At 34.4% G+C, this 25059-nt stretch overlaps 1 long non-coding RNA gene across 1 annotated transcript in view; it reads right to left on the minus strand.

Annotated features, from left to right (window-relative positions):
* Positions 1 to 309: 309 nt before the first annotated feature.
* LOC120615070 (uncharacterized) overlaps positions 310 to 25059 on the minus strand; it is a 113319-nt gene continuing 88569 nt past the window's right edge. The window contains exon 5 of the long non-coding RNA XR_005656192.1: positions 310 to 596. This is a non-coding gene — a long non-coding RNA (uncharacterized LOC120615070). The remainder of the gene's footprint in view (positions 597 to 25059) is intronic.

Raw genomic sequence — 25059 nt, forward strand, 5'->3', positions numbered from 1 at the left:
AATTCATTCTATGTTCTATTCCAATGAGAGTATTTATTTGAATTTTGAAATTTCATTCTTCTACTGTGTCTGATTACTGTCTATTCAGAACTCAAAATAGTATTTCAGGAAAACAGAAAAACAGGATTTTTTATTTAATAGAAGCGGAAATAATTTACCAATTACTCTATTAAAATAAAAAGAGAAAAGATGAATAAATTGATGATTTTTGAAGACATGCACATCTTCACTTGCAACTAAACAAAAGCAAATCAAAATACCTTTAAGGTGCCATCACACAATTACTAAACTAGCAAAAAGGAAACAAAATTTAAAAACCAACATTGCAAAGATTAGAGAAAATAAGAAAGTTTGGGGGTTCTGCAAATTGTTCACTCTTTCCAGAGAGCAATCTGTGACAAGACACATAAAACTAAGGACAAAAACCATATTTTTTTTATTTTTTAATAATCACCATCATATGTCCAGCAGATAGTATACTTTCTGATGTATATCAAGAAATGTATAAATATTTCAATAAAATGAATGAGTAGAAGAAATCATTCCTGCCGATTGGGTGTTGATTCCACTTTGGGGAACATGACAGAAGAATGTACCTGAAAGAAAAATTAAGACTTTTTATAACTATACATAGCAGTGAAAAATTGTAGACATTCTATATGCCCAATAGGGGAATATACAAGCTTGATTAAATGTTACCAGTAGCATAGTATATGGACCACGTTTAAACAACGACGACAAGTGCGCATGAGTTAACAACAGGCCTCTGCAGAGACTGAGGGAGCGAAGTGAAAAGAGCAAAAGCGGGAGTCCACGTGGCTTCTGTTTGGATGTCCTGATAAGAAATGTCCATTAGTCAGTGGAAAAAAAAACTTTTAAGTGACCAAAAGAGTTCGAGAAAGTCTAGGATAGACAGTATATAAACATAACATATGAAATAGAAGACTCCTGATCATTGAGGACAGACTGGAAGGAAAAAAGTGCAGCATCTCCACAACTCACATTACTCTGCAGATTATAAAGATTTCCTCACCTTTGATTACCTATAACTAAAGAAAAAGTAATTTTAGAGATTTGAAAAGAAATGTATAACTGAAAACAAACTGAACTGCTTAGAAGCTATGATCTGTAATCAACTCATTATTGAATTTTTCTTATTTAATTGACATCTGCTGGGTGCTTTATTTGAATATCTTTTATAGGACAACTACTCAACTTTGAGTCTGTGTAAAGCAATGTCTTAGGTGCTGCAAGGGGGTCATTTATGGTGAAGACACAATAAGACTACAGATGCTCGTTGCTAAATGTTAACAGAGACATTTAAAACGATGCTGACTTTTTCCTAGTAATTGATGTGTTGAAGTATAATGATGGAGGTAGAGGCCAATTTCCAATTGACTCAATGCTGTAATTCTCAATATTTCAATAAATTTAAGTAAAAGTTTTTGTCATTTTTGACACTAAGATAACAAAAAGGTTTGAGTCTAACAATAACGAGACACTAAATGCCATCAAAATAATTAAGTCTCTCATGGTTACCCTGTATACTTTAGTTCAGTCATTCAAATATTAAAAGAAGTAGATTAAAATAGTTTTATATGTGACATGTAGGAATAATAGCATAAATATTTCCTTACAATGTTAGACAAGTACAAACCTGTCAAATTCCACAATAATATGCTAAATAATAATTTTTAAATCACTTCAAGTTGCCCAGACAATTCCTGAGCCCATTAAAGAAGTTAAAATATTTTACTCTATTTCTTCGGTAAGTTAATGTAAATAACTTAATGGAGAATGGAAGTCTTTGGTTTATCTTTACTAACCTACTGCAGGTCTTATGAAATTAGTTTAGCCCAGACATAAGTACACAAATCACAGGTTTTAGGAAAAGAAAAAGTATTTAGGAAATTAAACTTTAGGACCTTCAATATCCTAGATTTTTGTTTATGTTAAGATTGTTTCCTAGGGAAGATAATTTATTTGCTCCTATCTTGAGTAGATCCAGAAAGAAAGAGAAATTTCTATTATTTTAGTACATGACTCCTATTTGAGAAAAAAAAATAACTAATTATTCCAACTAATTACTCTTCTTCTAATTACAAAAGTGGAGAAAACATTTTAAAAGTCAGAGGTGGGAAAAGTCATCTTAGGACTCAAATACAGATAACAAAAACCATTCTAGCACCATTAGATCTAGGAATGAATCTAATGCTGGGAATTAGATCCTTATAATATTGTTGGAAGGGTCTGAGGAGCAGGACTCCCAAAAAACAGCCACAGAATTTCCCTACCCAAGAATCTTTTACCAGTGCTGTAACCAGGAAGTTTTGCCCAGAATCACACCATAATTATCCATAATCTAGGGAACAGAAAGCTGTCACCAGGACTATGGCCTCTGGAGCCCACCCAGCCTAATAGGTCCCCACCAGCAAATGGGTGTTACATTTCCAAATTCAAGCCTCCTGCAGGTGCTCCTGATTGGCAGAAGTTACACTACATGAGGATCACCAGTGGCAAGGGTGTCTGGGAAATGAAGTGTTTAGCCTTCCAGCGCAGCAGCACAGGAAAGCACATTACAAAGGAGATTCAAACAGATGTTGAGAGTCAAACCACATCTGCCCATTCTGCGACTATAATGTTCTGCTACTACGCTGAAGCCCTTTAACATGTGATGATTCTTTCTTCATTGTTTAACAAATTTATAGGAAATAAAGATCATACCAGGGGCTGAAAAAATTTTATTCTGAAATTCAGACTTATTTTTAGATATATTTTTTTCAAATAAATTAGAAAATATAAGACTATAACTCAGGTTTTTTGGTTTTTGTTTTTAAATAAGGTTATAAAGAACACAATACAAAAGAGAATTACAAAGTGGTTATAGAAATGTTATAACATTTGTACATATATTGAATAATAACAAAATTGAATATGAGTGAAAAAACATAGTACTTATGAGCAAGAAAAGATCACCAAGTCCATTTCTTTAGTTTGTAGCTAAGAAAAGTATACAAAAAGTAGTTGCCAAACTTGGGCATTAGATCATTAGAAACACAGCCTCACTATGTATTAGCTTTCACCTCTTTTAGCCTTAGACTCACTTCCTAATTTTAAAGAGAGAGATTTGTTATGATGACTAAATAAGATAATGATACATTTTATGCTTGCCATTTCTCAAACTATAGGATGTACATTTTATAATTTCTGATATCTAGAATATTTTTTATTTTAATATAGAAAAATTAAATGCATATATTCAGAAAAATAATTGTCACTGCCAGGCATCTACAGTATCTGTTCATCCAATTATCACCTCAATTGAGGTTGGTTTTTGTTAAAGGTTTTTTGGTTTTTTTTTGTTTTTTTTTTGATTGTATGACTGAATTTTTCTTGGACCTGCATCTCTTTTTCCTTAAAATCTTAAAACACTTTCAAAAATATTACACTAGTATAAAGCTTTGGGGAAAAAAGTAATTGTGCAAGTTATTTTAAAGCTAGGAGTTGTTGGTATGTTTAGTTTCTATGTGGTGAAGGTCTGTCACAAACATTGAACATCTATTTAGCAAAAGTTTCCAGCTCACTTTCGAGAGATACTTAATGGCTAAGAAGACATAATTCCATTAAGAAAAAAAAATGAAACCGTAAGTTAACTACAAAAAAACACCAAGAAATCCCGGGTACCTTCTGTTATGCCTTATTGTAATCCTAGAGGTGCTTTAAAAAGATCATAATCCCAAACACGGATGTCAGCAGTTTACTGGAATGCCTGGCATGACTGCAGCTGGCCAAAGTGATGTCTTTTAAAATCTTTAGATTGTTGATTGTTTACATGATCTAGATTCAAACTCTGGTTGTAATATACCAGTGGAGGGAAAAAATTACCTCTATGGCTCTAGTGTTTCTCTTTCTCTCTGATTTCTTCCTTTTTTTTTTTTCTTATTCCAAAAGTTGTTATTAAATCACTGAAAATAACTGGCTATTTGGAGGTCATAGTGTGGGAGGTAAGCATGTGCTATTGATAAATCAACTCCAACACTCCTATTTTTCCAAGACTTTGGATTCTTTTCACTACATTTTGCCAAAGAATTTTGGCCATTAGCTTAATTCAATGCAGACCACACAGGTCTAAATCAACCCACCAGCAAACTCATTAGATGACTCCAAGCTGCTCAAAATTCCTCACTTAATTCATAGAAATAAATTCAGCTTGATTTATATTGTGTTTCTCCTTTCTATTCCCAGTCTAGTCCCTAGAATTTATATTTACATATATTCTCAGGTCTCATATATATTTATGAAATTTGGTAAATGATACTTTCTGTTATCTTATAATCAAGCTGATTATCAAGTTAATAATTGGAAGCCAAGACCCAAAGAAGCAGGGTTTCTTGACCCAGATCACACAGACAACACAGGTGAAGTACAGCTGACACATGCTGTCATTGCTCAGGCCCAGTGACAGGGGTGGTTTTCCTAGCTAACCCTACAACAAAGGGGGAGACACTGTCTCCTGACCTCTCTTTACCACCAGGTAAAATGATCCTTATACTTCTTCGACTTACATTTTCATTCGTATCACTGTCAAATCACAGTCAAAACTACTTGTAGTGTCAATTTATGTCTGATTCAATGCAATTCATTTTATAAAACATACCTTGAGCACTCCTTATGGGTCAGAAACTGTGCTAGGCACAGGTGACAGTGACAAGCAGGACAGATAAATCTCTTCCCACAAAGAGGATTCCATCACATTACAAATTTTTTTCTAGACTTCAAATCTCTCTAGGTTCATTTTGTTGTGTATTAGTAGCAGTTTTAATTTTTTTAAGTTCATAAGGGAAGAAACAGAAATTACAGTTGAACATTATTTATAATTTTCCTTTTCCACCCACCTATCTGTATTTACTAACTAGTTGCTTATGAGTCAGAATCATGTGTCTTGGCATACATTAAAAAGGACAATTTAGTCTACAGCCATGCCACCTTGAACAAGCCCAATCTTGTCTGATCTCAGAGGCTAAGGAGGGTCAGGCCTGGTTAGTACTTGGATGGGAGACCACCTAAGAAGCCTGGGTGCTGCAGGCATAAAAAAAAAAAAAAAAAAAAAAGAAAAAGGAAAAAGACAATTTAGTGAGCAGGCATTTAGCAAACTCCTCAAAAATGCAAACAAAAATGCAACAATTGTTTTTCTTTATTTGCAGTACAAAGTCACTGTGAACACTGAGTGCTCCTAGGGAAAAGGGAAGGTTAGATTCCTACAAGTCTCTGATCATGAGATTTTCACCTGCCAATCAATACATAACTTTGTTTTATGTGTGTTTCAGTTTAAAGATGCCTTTTTAAATGTATACTGTTAATTTGTGTAGAAATTAATGGCTTAAATGAAGTTTACCACACATATTTTCTCCATAAGGCACATTACAGCCTTCTTGTGCATGAGAACACGAGACAGCACTTCAGCACCATGCTCGGAGGCCATTTTAAATCACCAACGAAAAGCACAAAAAGGCAAAACACATGGCACTACATAGACCAGGTAAAAGATGTATGCTTACAGCACTAGAGCTAAATCAAGAAGGCAGAGTGCTGGCTTTGTTTGACCTGAGCTGAGAACACGTATCTGGACCAACTCAAAATTTCACCCGCATGTCTGTGAATAATCTCAAAAATGTTACGAGTATCTTTTAGAGTTGCAAATAAATTCTAGTGAATAGGGAAATCACAAAAATAGAATCCATGAATAATGTGGATCAACTATACTTGTCCTGTATGAAAGAAAACTGGAACCTCACCCTGATTTTCCGGTAAGTCCTCATAAAACCAGTACATAGCTAATAAATTTTCAAAAATTAACCAAGAATATTTAGTATAGTATATGAATAAAACAAGAAAAACACATAATTGCTGATAAAATTTAAACCCCATTCTCTTTTCTAAAGGGCTAGCACACAGTACCCATCATAAATATTTGCTGAATGAATGGAGTTAGGAACACTGTTTCCTTTTCCTGTAAAATATGAAGCTAATTATAAGGCTGATGGACTTGAAATGCACAGGGCAATCACAAGATTTGGACCTCTATAAAATTTGCAATTCATATCATCAAAAAAAAAAAATACTGTGTGGGTAAATTTTACATTTAAACTCTCCTTTAAAGAGTTTACAAAATATCTTTAGTTGTAAAGAAAACACTTTTAAAAACAAATAGGAGGATAAGCTTTCAAAAAATTTTTTCAGATATACCTGTTTATGTATTTTAAATGTTTATTGAACTAATTCTGATTTAGTTTCCAAAAGGGAAACTTCTCTAATTCTTTGTTAGTTCATTTTTCTGAATAACTTTGAAAAAATAAGATGCTAATTTAAAAAAATGCTGACTATGTTCTAATTTATTCACTAACCTCTGACCTAGAAAATGAAACATTCCCTATATGATCTCGATACTCCATTTGATGATTCCGAGATCTGCCCACATTAGTGAGGTCATTTTTACACTGACTGTAAATACCTACAATTAATCTCCATCCTCTGCACAGAAGTTTCTTTCTCTTTGTCTTTAGGCCTTTTGTGGGGTTGCGTTTATAGGTATTTTCTCCTACACCTTCTCCGCCTTTTCTTCCTCCTGTCACTCTTCTTCCTTTCCAGATTTAATATTAGTTCTAAAAGTACATATCTATTTCCAAAATCCTAGCTACGTTTCTAGTTTAAAAAGAAAAATCTACAAGTCTCAGATTTGGTAACATCTGTAGTCTATGGTGTTAGTTCATATTAATAAAAACCACTTTATTGGACACATATATTATATGTCATCATAACATTCCAGAAAGGTATGTGGTATTCTTATCCTTACTCTATAGGTGACAAAAGAAAAATTGGCTGAGAAAGGCTAAGAAATTTGCTCTAGGCCTCACAGCGAGGAAGTAGACGAACTGCCATGAGCCAGAGCCATTAATTTAACCATTATGCTATTCTGCCTCCCGACAGATTCAGCACATGGGCATTAAAGGGATGCATGATCCCAGTGCTTCATTAACATTCTTCCTACTAAAGAGAACATCATGATTTTATCCCTTCTTAAAGTATGACTTACAAGGTTGTTTAAGTTCTTTAAAATATTAAATATTTAATTAGTCCCATTACAGCATTTCCCTGAGGCAAATAGTTAGCCTGTCTAATTGTTATGTTGGTTAAAAGAGAAGAGCAAAAGGAAGCTTGAGCATAAATTAACAATAATAAAACAGATCATTACATTTCATGCCCGGAAATTAACAGGGATAACTTGCTTCAAGTAAAGTTGTAAGATAACTATTAAGATCAGTCTTTACAGATGACCTTAGTCATTACACTTTAACTGGGTCTCCACGCAGCCAAAATGACCAGTTAATCCATTAAATATGAGGTTACCATTCTCATCCATTATTTCTCAAAGTGTCCACCAAAGATTCATACGTCTGAATCACCTGAGGGTTTTGTTTACAATAGATTTTGATACGCACATGAATTACTTTTCTACATTTTTAGCAAGTGATTTGGGGTAAAATATCAACCAGTTTTTTTAGGGCTGTGTCCTTATTCAAAATATAAATGTATATACCATTATTTCTACTTAAATAATAGTTAAGAGAGTTTTATTCCCTTACCACTCTGTAATACCCTTGATCTGAGACCATGCTTCATACAATAATTATCCCACTACTTAACAAAGTAACTTGAACCAAACCAGGCCTCAAAACCACTTACTGTTGAATGACCTTCTATATGGTTGACTGGATTTTTGTATTAAAAAATGTGCATTTCGGGGCCCGGGAGCAAGAGCCAGCCAAGATTCAATTGGAAACCTCTATCTAGAGTTCTCTTCTAGGCCCTCAGAAGCTGAGGAAGGATGGTATGTGTTGTGTTGTCCTTGGTTGCTCTTCCCTATCCCCACCCCCATGTTAAATGTTTGCAAACACTATTCTAAAAAGTTCTAACCAAAACCTAATTTCCCTAATAAAGAATTGAATTTCAAAAAAAAAAAAAAGAAAATCTGCTTTCTCCAAAATATGTATATTACCATGTAGCCATGGTCTTTAATAATAATCATCCATAACAATTCTGGGAAAGATATTTGAGATTTGCTTCTTTTGTCACAGGGTTTAAGACTAACCTGTATGCTCTCAAAAAAAAATATTCTCCATTATCCTATCAGAAGTTTGCAGCAGTGAGAGTTTCTACTTTTTAAGAAGAGAAAAATGCGTTTCAAAATGAGATGTCAACATCCCTGTGAACATGCCTGGTATTCTAAGCCTCCTTAAACCAACAGCAGAACATTACTTTATACACTCATCTGAAAATTCAAACTTACTGAGACCTAGCATTTGCCAAAAAACCCACTTCAAATATACCTAATGTAAGAGGGAGGCTCAGTCCAAGGGAAGTATTGAATTGCATATTTAGATAAGGCTCTCAAGCTCTTGTCACTGTATTCAGTTGTTTGATCATCAGGGAACAATATACTACCATCACATTTTCATTTCCTCAAAAAAATCATTTCACGAAATCTAAAATTCATGACCTTAGCATTTATTGAAGATTAATGTAAGGTAGGTATGTTTTTTATGCTTTTCATTTTCTTTTGCAAAAATATGATATTATACGTTATGTGGTCCTATGAACTTTTACACAAAGACATCTAATATATACCTCTTAGTATTTAATTTCAGAAAAACGTGTTTCTGTCCATACGAACATGAATGATTCTATTCATCTTAATTTGAGAACTCCAAAGCCTCTTATGTTTCTCTGTTCGACTTCACTGCTCAGAAGATGAGAATTAAATTCTCTTTTCAACTGCGGCAACTAATTCACTTCATATGCATTATATAAGTACATTTCACCTTCTTAAACTTGTTTCTATAATTTTTTTCTTTTTACCTTGCCTGTTTTACTAAGTGGGTCTTACCACTGCAAGTTACATCTGATGTTTTGAAAAACTAGACAAAGAAAAAGTCAACTTTTTTAAAGAATTAAACAAGCAAAGATAAGTCTGGAGGGGAATATGACAAAGAAGATTACCTGGATACATGGAAGGATCAAGCAATTAGGACAGAATCAATTTTTCTTGTTTTATAACCACAAAGCTGTTTTCATGAACAATAATACTACTAAAACAGATCACTAAAAAAAGGTCACAGAGCACAACACATAACCCTTGTTAGACTAACTTAAAGCTAGATGTGAAAACATAATAGCTGAAGGATAATGAAATAAAATCTAACTTGTTATTAGGTAAAAATCATAAAGGCCCACAGATGAAAAGCATCTCAAGTGGAATTTTTTTCAGTGTCTTGTATTTAACTGCCTGAAACTTTTTTAAGAGCCACACAACTCTTCACAAATTTTAATGTGGATACAAGTCACCTAATTATATTAAAATGCAGATTTGGATCCCATAGTCCTGGGGCCCAGGATTCCACATTTTAATACACTCCCAGAGACACTGAGGGGGCTATCCAAGGACCACACTGAAGAGTGCTGCCCTCAGAGCTGGCCGTGGCTGAATCAATGCTGGCTTTCCCACTTAAAAGCAGTAACACTGACCACGTTTCAGACCTTCAGTTACCTCGTCAGTTGCACCAGGATAACAATACCTACTTTGCCACTGGAAGGATTTAAAAAGATAAGTGTATGGTCAAATAAAGCCCTCAAGAAATATTCTTTTAGTGAGAAGGCTATCTTTGTTATGATAGAATATCACCTTAGGATTTGGAAAATTACATTTTAGATTTAAGTAGAAAAATATGCAGGATGAAAACCTAGATTCTATAGAATAAATTTTACATGTTAAAGGCAGATGTGTGTACGTGTGCTCAGTGAAGTTACACTTACAAAAGTTAAAGGTTTCACACCCTCTGTACTGATTACTATATAAAACAAACCTGGGATAGTATTCAAATTTTTATCTAATAACTAAGAATCTCTATGTAAGGTAAAATGATCATGTCCTGGGGAATAACTGAAAAGGAAGGGCTCCATATTTGAATGAAAAGACAGGCAGCAAAGGCTAGAAATTAAATAACATTCTCAACAAGTTTTCATCTTTGCATTCTCTGAAACAAAAAGTAGTAGAAAACCAGCACAAAATCCCGCCTGTCAATTTAAACTCTGTGGAACCAAGCAAGGAGTCTCACTAAATAAATAAATGAAATTTCTAAAATTGCACAGAACCATATTAATAACCTAAGCAGTTTAACTAAGAAATTTGTTGATAATGACAATATAACTGTTACCAAAAAAGCTTTCGAATGACCAATTTTTGCTGGCTTTTCAATTGATTTTTGATATTGAGTTATACTCAGGGTCCAAGAAAAACATTTTTTTTCTGCTTTGAAAAATCAAACCCTGGCCTGAAGTAGAAACCTTGGAGAGTTTCATTCTAACAAGCAGAAATGGTGGTATTTTGCTACATCTAAACTATGATGAAATCTCTAAAACTGCATAGCCAGAAGCAAAATCCTCAAGAGACTAATAACACTTTAATATTTTGGGTTCACATGTGAATGTTAATTCCACTCTCTGAAAAGAACAGCCAAAATGGCATTCATTAAGATTAAAGCCATATTACTATAGAAGTGGGAAATTTATATGTATACGTCCTATAAAATGCAAATATTGCCAAAGAATGGGTCTCCACTGAGTTCTCGCTACACCTATTTCTTGGCAAAGTTAAATCATACTGGTGAAGCACTTTTACAAGGCAGTATAAAAGACTTAAGTAGCAGCATTTGCTGCTCTGCTGCCAAGGTGCCCTGCAGGTTGTTGACAATTGTGTGAACCCCTGATGAATGCCCACTCATGGCACAAGCATATGGCTCTGGTAATGGAGGCAGACAGGAGACATTTCAGAATTTCAGAGTCTCAAAGTGGAAGAGGCTCCTGCAAAACATAACTTCTGATTGGGGTTGTCTTGCCCTCAAATCAAACGTCTTACCTGGGTAAGTCCCTTGAAGAATGTAATTTTCGATGGCTTTATTCCATGACTAAAGGAAAAGAACGACAACAACAACAAAAAATGATAGAGCTGTATTTTTTTCCACTCTGTTCTTTAAGGCAATATTTTTAACGATATTCAAGTTAATGATTAATTACCGAGACTGCTTGGTCTAAGGAAATGAAAAGGACAGATGGGTGAGAAAATAGATTTGAGGAGTGAGTAAAGCGTGAGGAATAACAGTAGGGGCTAAAAGTTATATATACTAACTCATATAATCTTCCTAAGAATTCCATAACATGAGTAAATTTTGCATCATCCCAATTTTACATCTGAGGAAAGAGAAACACAAGGAGGTTAAAGGGCTCCCATGAAGCCCCGCAATGCAATCTCATCCCTTTCTGTCTGGTTGCTGAGACTCTGCTCTTAAACACTCTACTGCTTCTTGTTCACTGTAGTACTGCTGGGTGCCTAACACATATCAGTGCTCACTAAATATGTCTGAAATGAATGAGAGATTTCAAAACCCCCTATAGCCATCATCTACTAGACATAATGTCCTTAAGAAGAGGAACTGTCTTATTTACCTTGTCGTAATCCCCAGCATCTAGCATAATGCCAGTCATACATAGTAGAAACTCAAAAGTTGTTTGATGAATAAATGAAAAAAGTGAATAAATGAATACAGATTAAAAAAGTGATAGGTGATATGAACCATAAGGACAGAATCACGTAATAAAATGGAGAAGAGTGAGTGTAGTTCTGTATCCTCTCACAGTACCATCTAGTGATAGAGTAATGAATACAGTGATCAATTGTGTCATCCAGTTTCTCCTATCAAACACCGAAAGGTACAGAATAGAAATTTTCAATTCCTCTTTGTAAAAGAAACTCCCATTTTTGTGATATTATAGTAATAGATCCCTGAAGGACTCCAGTTTTAAAAATATAGTGTCATTACCACCAAAATGAAAACAATTAAGGAAATATTCAAATCAAAGTTGGATAAAAAATTCCATACACAAGCAGTGCTTCTCAACTCTGTCCAGTAAAGCATCCTTGGCAGCAGAGACAAGGAAATGCTTTCCTCTGGGGCATAACTAAAAGCAGCCTGCTTTGGTGCAAAATTACATTGAGGGCTCATATTTCACCTCGAAAATTAATCAATTTTCTTTTGTATTCTGAGGAATGCTTATTTTTCTTTTAACACAAAAATAATGTCTGATTATTTACCATTATGTAAAATGCTAAGGCCACCATCTTTTTTCTTGAGTATTCAGTACCGTGTAGAATATGTTTACCCATTTGAGAAAATAGAGATTGTAGCATCTGGTAAAGACTCTCATTTAGAAACCCAAACATTTAGTAGCAAATTACAAATATATTAGGTAGATATAAATACAGACTCAAAATGAATATAATGAAAATGCTCAAAGGATAATTTGGTTTGAGAAATGGCATCTGTGTACATAGCAAATACCTTCCTAATAAACTGACTTATAAACTGCTCCTTTAAAAAAAAAATCTGTCAAATTTTTAGGTATTTAGAAGTATATATACACTTGAAACCTATATAATTTATTAACCAATGTCACCTCAATGAATCTAATTTAAAAAAGAGAAATGTATGAACAGTCAGTTGGCACTTTTAAACCATTTTCATTGGCTGTAAAGGGAAAAACCTATAGCACACTAGAAAGTTTTCTACTGACACAGCCAAAACTGGTGAATATATTACATTAAATACTCATTTCTACTTAATTATCAGTAAATCGTACTACAAAGCAAATACAAACCACCCAAAAAAATTTAATCACAGTCATTTTTGAGGAAATGGCATCTTAATTGAGAACAGAAGGGCATGTGATAACTGTAGCTAGCAGTGGAGTCATGCTTACTACCAGCCAGGAATTCTTCTATGATTCTATCTGTAATAATTCGTTTAATCCTCTAGACGACTCTATGAGAGAACTATAATTATTATCCCTGTTTTAAAGCTAGAACATAGGTACCTAAAGATTAAGTACCTTGCCCCAAATCAATGCTAGTATGTGGAAGAAAAAATATTTGAACCTAATTTATGTCCCCAATGACTATAATAAAGACCATCACCCTCCACTCCCAAAGTGGAGTGGGAGGAAGAGGGGTCCTGGCAGAGAAGGCTGGGTTATACTTCTTTCCTAGGCAAAAAGTGACCTTCCCATCGCCAAAGAAGGAACACTGAAATCCACCTCATTATATATTTATGGTAGTTTTCTAGTTAAATGCAGCCTCCTTAAATCCTTTCTTGGGAGAAGATGGGGTATAAATTATTTATAAATTAATTAATCATGATGGAAATTAAGCAACAGAACAGTCTAAAACTAAAATTGAAAATAGAGGTGGAAAGTTCCAAAAGGCTGAATTCACACCAACTCGTTCATATTCTTGATTAGTCAGGAGGTTTGACAGAATTTCTAGGCTAATAAATTGATATATCCTAAGCTGAAATAAATGCTCTATTTAGCTCCTGTAGTTGTGTTTGCAATAAGCCGAAGTGAACTCTCCTAACTAAAATTATTTCCAAAAACTTAAATGATTTAAGTCACACACCAGCTATGATGACAGTTAATCTTATAGATCTAAGAACACTTCACTTTGATAAAAAGGATTTCAGTAATATTGAATATGTTCTTTTTATTGCTGTTATTGTTTAAAGTACTTGTTCGTTTGATTTCTGTATAACCATGTCATATATAAATTCTAAATGTTACTAAAGAGAATAATAAAAGTAGCTATTCTTTTTTACTCACTTCCTATAAGGATGATACTTTTTTTCAGAATTTGCAATACACATAATTATCTGTTGGATAGAATACTAATCTAATAAAGCTATGTTTATGGATTTGATTCACATGTCATTTTGCTCTGAGGACATAGTTGCTTTGTTTGGGCACCTCAACATAATCCATTATCATTGAGGATCACTAATTTCATTTTCATATATGAAACACCTTATTATACACCAAAATCTCAGCGAACAAGATGCTCTGACTAATTGCATTCTCTAGATAACTGACCCCTATCTAGAGGATTAGCACCTTATCCCTATAGTTGAAAACATGCACAAAATATACTGGTAGATGTTCTTGCCTTAGGAAATAATATTTTTTAAGTTTATTTATTTATTTATTTATTAAGTTTATTGGGGTAACATTGGTTAATACAATTATATGATTTTCAGGTGTACATTATAATTTGACATCTATATATTCCATTGTGTGATTACCACCCAAAGTCCAGTTTCCTTCAGCTACCATATATTTGATCCCTTTAATCCACTTAGGAAATAATATTTTAATCTTTGTATAAGGGTGGATGATACAAAGGGTGATCATATAGAAATTAAAAATAATTTTACAATATTGCAAATGAAAGTGACAGAAGAACACAAGATTGAGTTGAATGTGTACTCATTTCAGGACAAGGGTCTTGAAATAAATACTAACGTTAATTCATTCTATTATCACTCTTTTCATTATGAAAAAGTGAATTGCAAAAGAAAACGGGCTTGATTCTTGTGTAATTGAATGATGAATAAATGAGAGAAATCAAAATAATTGGTTTGATATTTTAATTCCCATATTTTTATTTCCCCTAACAAGGAAAAATAATATTTCTGTTCTATACTATCATTAAACGTTATTCTCAGCTATTTTGAAAATCACACAACAGTCTCTACTATAATTCTGATATTGCTTCAGTGAACTATTGTTTAGTCATCAATTAAGAAGAAGCCCTAAATTGGGTTAAAAAGTGGTTATGTGTGTGTTTGCATTTTTAAACTACCTCATGTGTGCTTCCTGCAACTTGAATCTTGTTGGAATTTTTGATAACAATTCTCTTGCTTTAACTGTTCTGAGTATTTTTTTCTTTTTTAAGAAAAAGATATTAAATAATTTTGTTGAAACTCACAAAACATGTTCATGTTCATTCTCTTTTTATATTGTATGTTGAAACCATTTCCTACCTACATCTTATAGAAGTGACTGTAAAGCCCAGTTTAGATTTTTCTTATTACTTTCAGCTCCACTCAAGGTTATGCCCTTCATTTCTCCATATTTTCCATCTTTTCATAACCAGCTAGCTGTTTGGAGGTTCTACAGAGGAGGTTCGAGTCAGTTTCACTGTTACTACTGTTTTACTCTTAGATTTTTAAGAACTATTTCGGCAGCATTCATGGTTGGTTGCCAAGACATGGTTACCATAGTGATATCACCAGATAGTATTAAAAAAACAAAAACAAACAACAACAACAAAATCCCTAGCAAATTAAAAGCTTGTTTTAAATGAAATGGTGAGCTAAACAGGTAGAGCCCCATCAAGAGTCAGATTACCACTGAATAATTCCCCTCTCCTGGGCACATAATACATTTTTAAAAGCAGCCATTCTGCAGTGGAATATTAAAGACAGTCTGCTTGTTTGTTTTTGACTAACATCACTAAGTATTTTTCAGCAGGGGAAGTTCTTGAATTTTCAGTAGTCTGTCTTTGGTATGGAAGGAATTGTGTCTGTTCCCCCATAATATTGTGGTTGACTTCTCTGAGCATTCTATTGAGGTCAGGGTGGAATTTTGCAATCCTCCAACCTCTCAGATAAAGTTGTTCAGCCTTTCAATATTTTATCTACTTTCTCAAGAACTCATGTACAGAAATACCACTACAGTAAAACCTCAACGAGGGAGAATAAAAATAAAGAATATGTCAGTCCTCTGGCAGCTGATACTAATAGCTGGGCTTATGCAAAACTAATTTCTTAAGTTGAAATTGGTTTATTGTGTGAGTTATGGTATTATATAATATAATATTTAGCTGTCCTGTTTAATAAGAATTATTCCTATTCTTGGCAAGTAAAAACGTTTTATAATTAAATTATGCAATTTCCATACCTTTCCCATTTCTGGTGTGCCAATGTTGCAGAAAGCCCATTTTAAAATATAAATAAATAAATAAAAGAATGTTATATTTTGTACAAGTAGATATTCCATAGTGATCTGAACTCTTTTTCTTTTAAAGCATATCTCTTTTAAACGCACACATGATAGCTCCTGCATTTCCATAACATCTGAATTCTGAAGTTCTAAGCAGCAATCAAAGCTACAGGAGCTGACCTACTGCAATTTCACTGCCATGGCAAAATCAGCCCTTTTATTCTAAGCTACACATTTTCAAAAACAGTCTCAGCAGTATGCTTTTTTATGACTCCAGTTTATGCAACTTTTCCTTAGGACCTTAGTTCATCCATATATCTGAGATTTCTAAATGCAGCAAGCTATCAAGTAATAGCATTATTTTATGTTTCATCAGTAAACTATGAGAACAGAACAGACTATGAGGAATAAATTGGGGTCACAGAGACATACTGGGCATGTATTCTCTATGATATTATTCAGAAGTTATGAAAACGTAGGAATTGACACTTGGACATTTAAAGGTATGAACATTTAAAAGAAAAAAAAAGTCAAATCATTACTGAACTAGGGTTCTTTGTGAATGAAGGTCAAAAGACCCTAACGGATGTTGCAGGCCAGAAGCTCACGTGGTGTCACCGCTGAAACTAATAGTAAGCAATTTCTAAGCAAGACCTCCAAAGGGAATGATTCAAAAGAGGAAATGACACAGCATGCATTCTTTTACTCCCTGCCAGAAAACTGGGGTATTATAAATTCAGCGAGGCATCCAATGAGAACACAGTTTGGATCCCCCACTTACAGAAAAATCAAAGATGGCCATGTGAAAAAGGTGAGAAGGGGGCTTCTTAATCAGGGGTGATAATGGAGAAAATGAGAGATTCACTTAAAATGAGTCAGGAGACAGGGAAGTGGGGCCTCAGTTCTCAGAGCTGCTATCAAGTTGCCAACCCTGCTGCTAAACTCAGTGCAAGGCTGACTCATAAACATCCTGGAACAACTGCTGTGTGGACAAAAATGAATATTACTTCCTCCTTGTAGTTTTCACCACCCTCCTTTGCTATTGGAACTAACCAATCCCTGTTAACCTAGCCAGCAATTCTTCATTCGCATCCAAGAATTACACTTCAGGGTTTTTGCCATTAAAAACTCTAGAGCACAATTTAAGTTGCTACCTGAATCTGTATTTCCTGGGTTGCAACTCTTTTGCTCAAATAAATGCTTTTTGTTCTTTATTACAGCCTGAACCTCTTCTTTGATTAACAGGGGTTGTACTGGACAGGACTACAGTTAAGTCCTCACTTAACGTCACTGATAGGTTCTGTGGCTTTAAATGAAGTGACATACAACAAAAACAATTTTGCCATAGGCTAATTGTAATAAACAAGAGTTAGGTTCCTACAGCATCTCAACATTACAATGAAGCCATGTTATTCGAGGACCTGCTGTATTCAGGTCAGATACAAAAACTTTTTCAAAAAAAATGTTATCTTTTTAAGTAATTATGCATTATTTGTATTCTTATGATTCCTGGGGCTATAAAACCAATAAAAACCAAAGTAATTTCTATATATTTTATGAGACATACATTTTTACCTTTGTCCCTAACTAAGCATTGAATTAGAAGCATCGGTTTGAGTAAAATAAGCATAATCACACTACAAGGGGTCTAGAGAACAGAAGTCGATGGAGAAATTTCCTTTAGCCCCTAACACCAACTCACTTCCCAAATGTAGAACTCTCCTGTGATTTGTGATTCTGGGGACACCAAGGAGAGTTTCAAGTAAAGGAGTTACTCATCAAACAGACAAGATAAAGATCCATTCAACTCAGTACTGTGAGAGCTAAGGTAACCACTAGAGCAAGTAACTCAACATGTCATAATTTTCAAGGCAGTTTATAAAATCTGATTTCATCTTTCAGCAACATGTAGTTGATAATGCTTATCACATAGATGGCCTACAGATGTGTTTTAAGGATAAGAAAGATACTAGATTTAATTTATATCTTTCTCTAAAAAGAAGAGTTCCTTCTGAAAATATAACATCGAAAATGAATACAATTTTTCAGATATAAATGTTAATTAAATTAGCAAACCAAAAAAAAAAAATTTATCTATTTCAGTTAAAATATCTGGCCTGTATTCAATTGTGTAGCACATAGATAGCTGGTTATAATTTTTGAGACAGTAATTCAAATAACTGCTTCAGTTACCTACTATCTTTTATTGTTTATTTACCCAAAAGACTGGGAAGAACTTTAAAAATAATATAGCCACCTTTTTCTTATTCATGGAAAAAATGTTAACAATGTGAGAATCTGTTTTACTTTCAGATTTCATTGCCATTAGAGAAATTAAGAGAATCATTTGCCATTACTCTTCTGCTGTATTTGTGTTTGTATTCTTTATCATTTTAAACCAAAATATTTTATCACCCATCCTACTTGGATAAAGGATGGGGTTTACCTTCCACTGGTGATTTTTATGTCTCTAAGAAATGATACTATCAAATTCCAACATGGATTGGGAAGCCAAAAAACCACCTGAGTTAGTGTGCCATTATATGACTAGATTATTATATATATAGTTTTGAATTCCCACACATTTCAATAAAACCACTGATAAATAAACTTCTAGGAATACATTAAGATTCTAGGACAAATATTTGAAGATAATCTATATAAATGCTACTTCGCATAAAGACAATCGAAAATTAAATAGCTGTGTATTGATTGAGCACATACTCTGCATGACAGTCTAATATACTAAATGTTAACATTTATTTCTAATTCAAAAACCATTCTGGAACAAGGAAATCATTGACCAGTAGCCTCCGCACAAATATAAAATTGAATAGACTAGACACTCATATTAGTCCCAGGACCTTTCTTAAACTCAAAGACTTTTCTGCACTTCATAAAACTATCTCACCTTAAATAACATGACGCTCTTGATAAATCACGTTGTCATACTAAAATGAAAGTCTGTAAACAAATAATATTGTTTTTTAATATTATGAAATTAAGACTTTTATTCCACATTTGCAGTAGCAGGTATATATACCTTTGCATCTGAGAACAAAAAATTGAGCAGAATAAATTTTCAAAATTGACATATTAAGCACTACATCTGTCCAGACATGGAAACAAATTGTCGAAACAGTGCTATTTTACAAAACCACATGACCCATTTTCCAATGCCTGTGCTTGAGGAGGAAAGGCAAGAAAGGAGTTATTAATTGTACGTGACAAATGACTTGACACTTCTGGTGCCAAGACAAAAGATGAAGTTTTGATAGGTTTTCCTGGGGAGTTGCTTCATGCTTCAGATGAATATGTTTCTTCACAGTTTTACATTTTAAAAATTTTAAATAAAAATGCCAGAAACACACTATAAATTTTGGCATATAAGAACACATACATGTTCACATGCGCACACACAGATGCACAGACATACACACACAGGCACACACACACAACTCATATTCACTCGCTCTCAACATCCAAAGAGTCAACTTCTGGGTTTCTCCATTTATTTATGTGCCTGTGGTAACCTAATGATTTTCTATTTCTTCTTCATGTTCTAGATGGTAGCTGGCATCTTGTTAGTGTTTAATATTTCATTCAAAATAACATGAATAACACACTGCAAATAATACTGATGTGTATAGTAAAATTATGATTACCTATGAGAAAAGAGATAGCAAAGAAATAATCTCACATTTAAAAATGACATTATCCCAAAAGCCTACTTCCAAACATTGACCTACCAATATTGACCTTTATCTTAAGATTGCACCATTAAAAGACAATTAAGCCTATTTATACATCTGCTGTTTCCAAGGCTATACATTCAAACTATCCCAGATTTTCCCCATAATCTCATATACCAATTATTTATACAATAAATGAGAAGATCTAAAAATCTCCAAATCCTAATCAATTTCCCCCTTCTCCCTATAGTTGAATGTTTAAAAAAGAATTTTATCTCTTTCTTTGTGGTTTTGTCGCAGATTTCAGGAAGCTTATTATAAAAATAGTTTGGGTGTTCCCAAAAGAGAGAGACAACAATTGACAAAGAAAAGCTAATCATTCTCAGTCATCATGTATACTACAGATCGCCCTTACATCCCTGAAAGTAATTTCCTAATCGATTGTAATATACAGGGCTCAACTTTTCACATCTTTTGCTAGAAAGGTTGTCCTGCAATACATAATGCTAAGATCATCTTGACATAATATATAAGGTTGAGATCGCTTTCTTTTTCTTCCTTCACCCAGCACACCCCCTGCACAATTAATTCATCACCAAGCATCACAGCTCTCAAAGAGAATGACTCCAGGAAAACAGCAGACTAATCATACACCAGGTGTGTGGGCAGTGTAATAACTTCGTCTTCACCCATATTGCTCCCATTAACATCTGAGAGCAGGAACTATGTCCTACTCTACTTCTTATCTATAGCACGCAGCACAGCACCTGGCATGTAACAGGCACAAAATAACTGCAATTTGAATGAATGGATATAAGCCACTATTTAGAGTAGTATGTACTGAACTCTTTGTAATATGTGCAGAGTCTTCAAAACCTAAGTACACAGGGATTGTTCTTGTTATGTATAACTTGCCAAAGAGCACTGAAAGCCCTCATTGGCCTGGGCAATAATCAAAACATCTGCTTTGCACAGAGGGGCCTTACTTCAGGTCCACAGGGACCTCTGGTCCTTTCACCGTAGGAGGTAGAGAGGGAGAGGGCAGGATACAGGCCAGGTCAGCAGTACAGTGCAGAGAGGAGCAGGTTGTGCTGCTAAGCATAAATACCCAAGAATGTGGAATCCATGAGTCTTGCAAAAAAGGCTCCTGTCCTGGAAAGGTTCCCAACACAAAAGACCTGCCTGCTAACTCTGCCACTTGGAGACAGAGCAGAAAAGAAAGCCTACATTTCCCTATTTCTTCACTCTCCTGGGCACAGAGAACAGGGTGTAAATTAAATATTGGCATTTAGATCTGCTGCTGCTGTAAGAACCAAAAGTATATTTTTTCCATTCACTTTCAAGTTAATATATCTGTGAGTACCTAGGAAAGTACTTAAAGCTCTACCTCCTTTGTCTTCTTATATCGCTAATCATGTATTCCCAGTTAATTTATGGGTGAAAATTCATTGAAAATGAAAAAATTAGACCAAAATAAAAAAAGAAAAGGACAGCGGGATTTAAAAAAGACTTGCCTTTTACCCCTCATTGCAGTTATACTGGTTTAACGTGTCGTATTTTTCTTAAGAGGCCAACATTTATATAACTACATTTTCTTTCAATTTGTCACTAAATATTCAAAATATCACCTTCTGTAACTTCTCTATGATTTCTTTGGTAGGTGCTTTTTTAGGGCACCAACTTTAAAATCTGGTAGCATAAGGTTCTGCTGCAGGCATCAGGGAAAATACACCACTTCACTCTCATTTTTGAAAACTGGCTGTTGACAAAATTATTTATGCTGATTTTTAAGAAGCACCAGAATTCTACTGAGAAGCTGTCGGAGTGGCAGTGGTGTGCTTAAATGTGCCCCTGAGCTTCTTGTGTGTCAGAACTTTGTGACTACCCCTTCCTCCAACACTTTTTGTGAGAGAGAAATGGAGAATTAGGCACATTCTTTCATTTAAATGGCAAGGTATAATAAAAGGCCCTTAGGATGCCTGGTCCCTGCCTCAGATTTCTCTCACATTCCCAAGATGTTGTTCAACTTGAATAAATCCATTGAACTTATATCAGTACCTCATAAGCTCAAATTCTGCTATTTAAGGGGTACTCATTACGCGTGAAGCTCTGTGCCAAGAGCTTTACCTCAATTTTCCGTTTAACTTCAGAAACCCGCCTAATGAAGTAGGCGCCACTGTTACCTCCAGATACAAACCAAAGCTTGGGGAGTGGACATACCTCAGCCAAGGACACACAGCAAGCGGCGGAGCCAGGATCAAACCCGGACCATTCCGAGTTCTGAGTCTCGGCGGTAACCGCTCTACTCTCATGCCACTAAGGGTCTACACGTGCGCGCGCGCGCGCGCACGCACACTGCTTCTAAAATACTGAAAAGCCAATTTCCCAAGAATGCTTCTTTTAAAAAAGTGATGTGTTGCATTACATATCGTGCTCTCCTCTTTTTAAGCAACTCTTTTGTTTTGTTTTACGGATGGAGGGGTACACACAGGCCTAAAATCATGACTTGGGCATTTTTGTACGGAGCACAATTAACAATGCCGGGAATGGAAACCGCAACTCCGAGGATTCCTCCGTGCGCGCGATTAAATCCGCGGGGCTCCAGGCGGCTCCTTCCGCCGGGCGGGGCGTGCGCTTCGCGCTCCGCGGTGTTCCTCCGCCATCTAGAGGCTTCGCGCGGAAGCAACGCTGTGTCCGGGAGGGTCAAGATAAATGACTCCTGGGATACATTCTCAAGCCAGTTTAAATTACTCATTTCTGAAATACCAGTCTTTCAGTCTTCTCTTCCCTTAAATAAAAACAAAGTTACTTTCTTCATAAGTCTTCAAACTTAATACCAATAAAGGCCAGCTGCATTAAATAAAATATCGAGCTGATTTTTTTTATGATAATGGATTTGAGAACAGCAATCATGAGCAAAAAAAAACTCATTAAAGAGCTCCATTGTTGGCATTTTAGGAAGATATGCACTACGTACTTCCTATACACAGTGATCAATTACCAGATTGTGTGAGCAGTGATATATCCCTCTGAATTTGTTTATTATTTGAATGTTCATCATATATGTTGTTAGATGTTTGCAGATAGCAATAAGAAATAAATATTTGTCAAATCCAATAATAAAGAAAAACAACACAATTTCCTATTTTTTGCCTTGTGTTAAAAATTCAGAGGAAAAATTGTTAGTGGATATTTTATCTGGTCACTCATAATAATGATAATGATAAAATAATTAAATTGATTGAATTCTACTGTGTTCAGTTTTGTATATTTATATGATAGTATTTCTAACTTCATAGTAATTTGAAAGTTATTGGTATTATCATTTGAGAAATAAACAAGCTCAGATAAATAATAAAGATAGTAAATTACAACCAGTATTTAATGAAACTGGTATTTAAAATGAAACTCCAAAAATTCATTCTTTTTTCACTAAATCATGTTAATTTTAAAATAAGAAAGAGAGGCTAATTTTCCAAAGTGACAAGTGATAAGTTAATATCATTCATCTAAGTATTTTGCATTAGAGACAACCAATGAAATTATTTAACACATTTAAAATTTGATTGAAAGCATTGAAATAGGATAAATTTTAAAACTGAGTTTACAATTTGACCTACTGCCATGGCAGATGAAATTGCTTAACCTGAAGAATCCTCCTGGATGAATACAATAGAGAGCAGGAATGGGGTATGAGGAAAGCAAAGGTGAGCGTGACTTGATAAAATTATATTGAGGGATGTTCCTAAGCAGCTTTCAAAAATAAATTCACTGTTTCCAGGTTCATAGGCAGGTTGCCTGGTCTAGGTGAAGTTAGACTTCAGTATCTTCCATTCTAGTGGATCCTGATCCTCTCATGGTGAGGGGCTAGATTCTCCCAAAGAACACAGGCCAGCATCATAACGTCTGCTTCTAATAGCCATGCTCTAGGTACACTTGGCTTCTCCAGAATCTGTCTAGTGTTAAAGATTTTTTCTAAGATTTATATTTTGTGACATTTTATTCATGTAGAAATACTTTAACAAAAATGTCATAAATGTTGAGTATGCTGAGTATTTAATGTTCTGGGAGATTTTTTTAAGTGCATATATTTACACATAATGACAAATTCTAATAGATTCCTGTGGAAAATATATGTCCCGCTACCTCCAGTTGGAGAAGAAATAATTATGAATACTTGAAGAGGTATCCACAAAAGGGAGAGGCCACAATTATTTTTGTTAGTATAGAAATATGGATTCTTGGGTATTTTTTAAATTGTGAAAGTATCTCATGGGCTACTTTTGATTTTAGATCTTATGATCTTAGAATGTTAAAACTAGAAGGGATGTAAACATCATCCATGTAGTCAACATCACATTTTTCACAGATGAGAATGCTGAGGCCTACAGAGATGAAAGAATTTGTCCAATACTCACCCCAAGATAATGGTAAATCCAAGAATAGAATTTGGTATCTCAATTTCCAATCTTGATCTTTTGATATATATGCTATCAAAAAGTAATACGTGCTATCCATGCGTAGTTCTTCCTACCCACACACAACATAGATAAGTTGGATGAATACCCATATGTCTGCCTTTGCTGGGCTGTAATAGATCATGGTAAGTGCCTATAACAGTGCCTAGTACGTAGTAGACACTCAATGAATATCAACTGAATGTTGAATGTACTCACCTGTTGACATCCACTATATTCAACTATATAGAAGAGAATGCTGTGGAAAAGATGATACCCAGATGGTAATTTCGGACAAGAAACCCTTTATTTTTTGTCCTTTACATGAAGGAAATGGAGGGAAATTTTCGGATTTGCCATATTAACAAAGCCTTATCCTTTAGTCATAAATCCAGAGAACTTAGAGTTCGCAAATAAAGACAAATGATTTAATAAAACTGATAGACTTAGAATACATAAATTATCATAAGAAAATTAGTTATGAAATTTAGTAATTTCATAGATAAATATTGGGCTCACTGTAAGAGAAATAGAGCAACACAGTCTAAGCACATTCTCTGAGCTGTGTCAACCTTGATACCTACATATAGTCAATGGCAGCTGGAGGGTCCTACCTTTTGAACAGCCCCCATTTGAATTTATATTGCCAAAAATTATGAAAGTCCAAGGGGCACAATCTGACAGGAATTTGAAAAACTCAATCAAGATTGAACCATAGATTTCAGCCTCATTCATATAAAGAGAAATATGAATTAAAACTACACCATTACTCCTTATCATATTGTTAGAATTTAAAATTGTGATAACACTGTTCATTAGGCTGTGGGGAAATAAGTATTCTCATATAGTGTTGTTAAGATTATACCTATGCAAGGTAATTTATCAATATCTATCAAATTTAGAACTGCGTATACCCCTTGACCCTGCAATTTCACTTTGCAAATTTATCCTACATATACACTTGCACT

Source organism: Pteropus medius, unplaced genomic scaffold (assembly GCF_902729225.1).
Source record: "Pteropus medius unplaced genomic scaffold, Ma_sr-lr_union100, whole genome shotgun sequence".
Classification (NCBI taxonomy): domain Eukaryota; kingdom Metazoa; phylum Chordata; class Mammalia; order Chiroptera; family Pteropodidae; genus Pteropus; species Pteropus medius.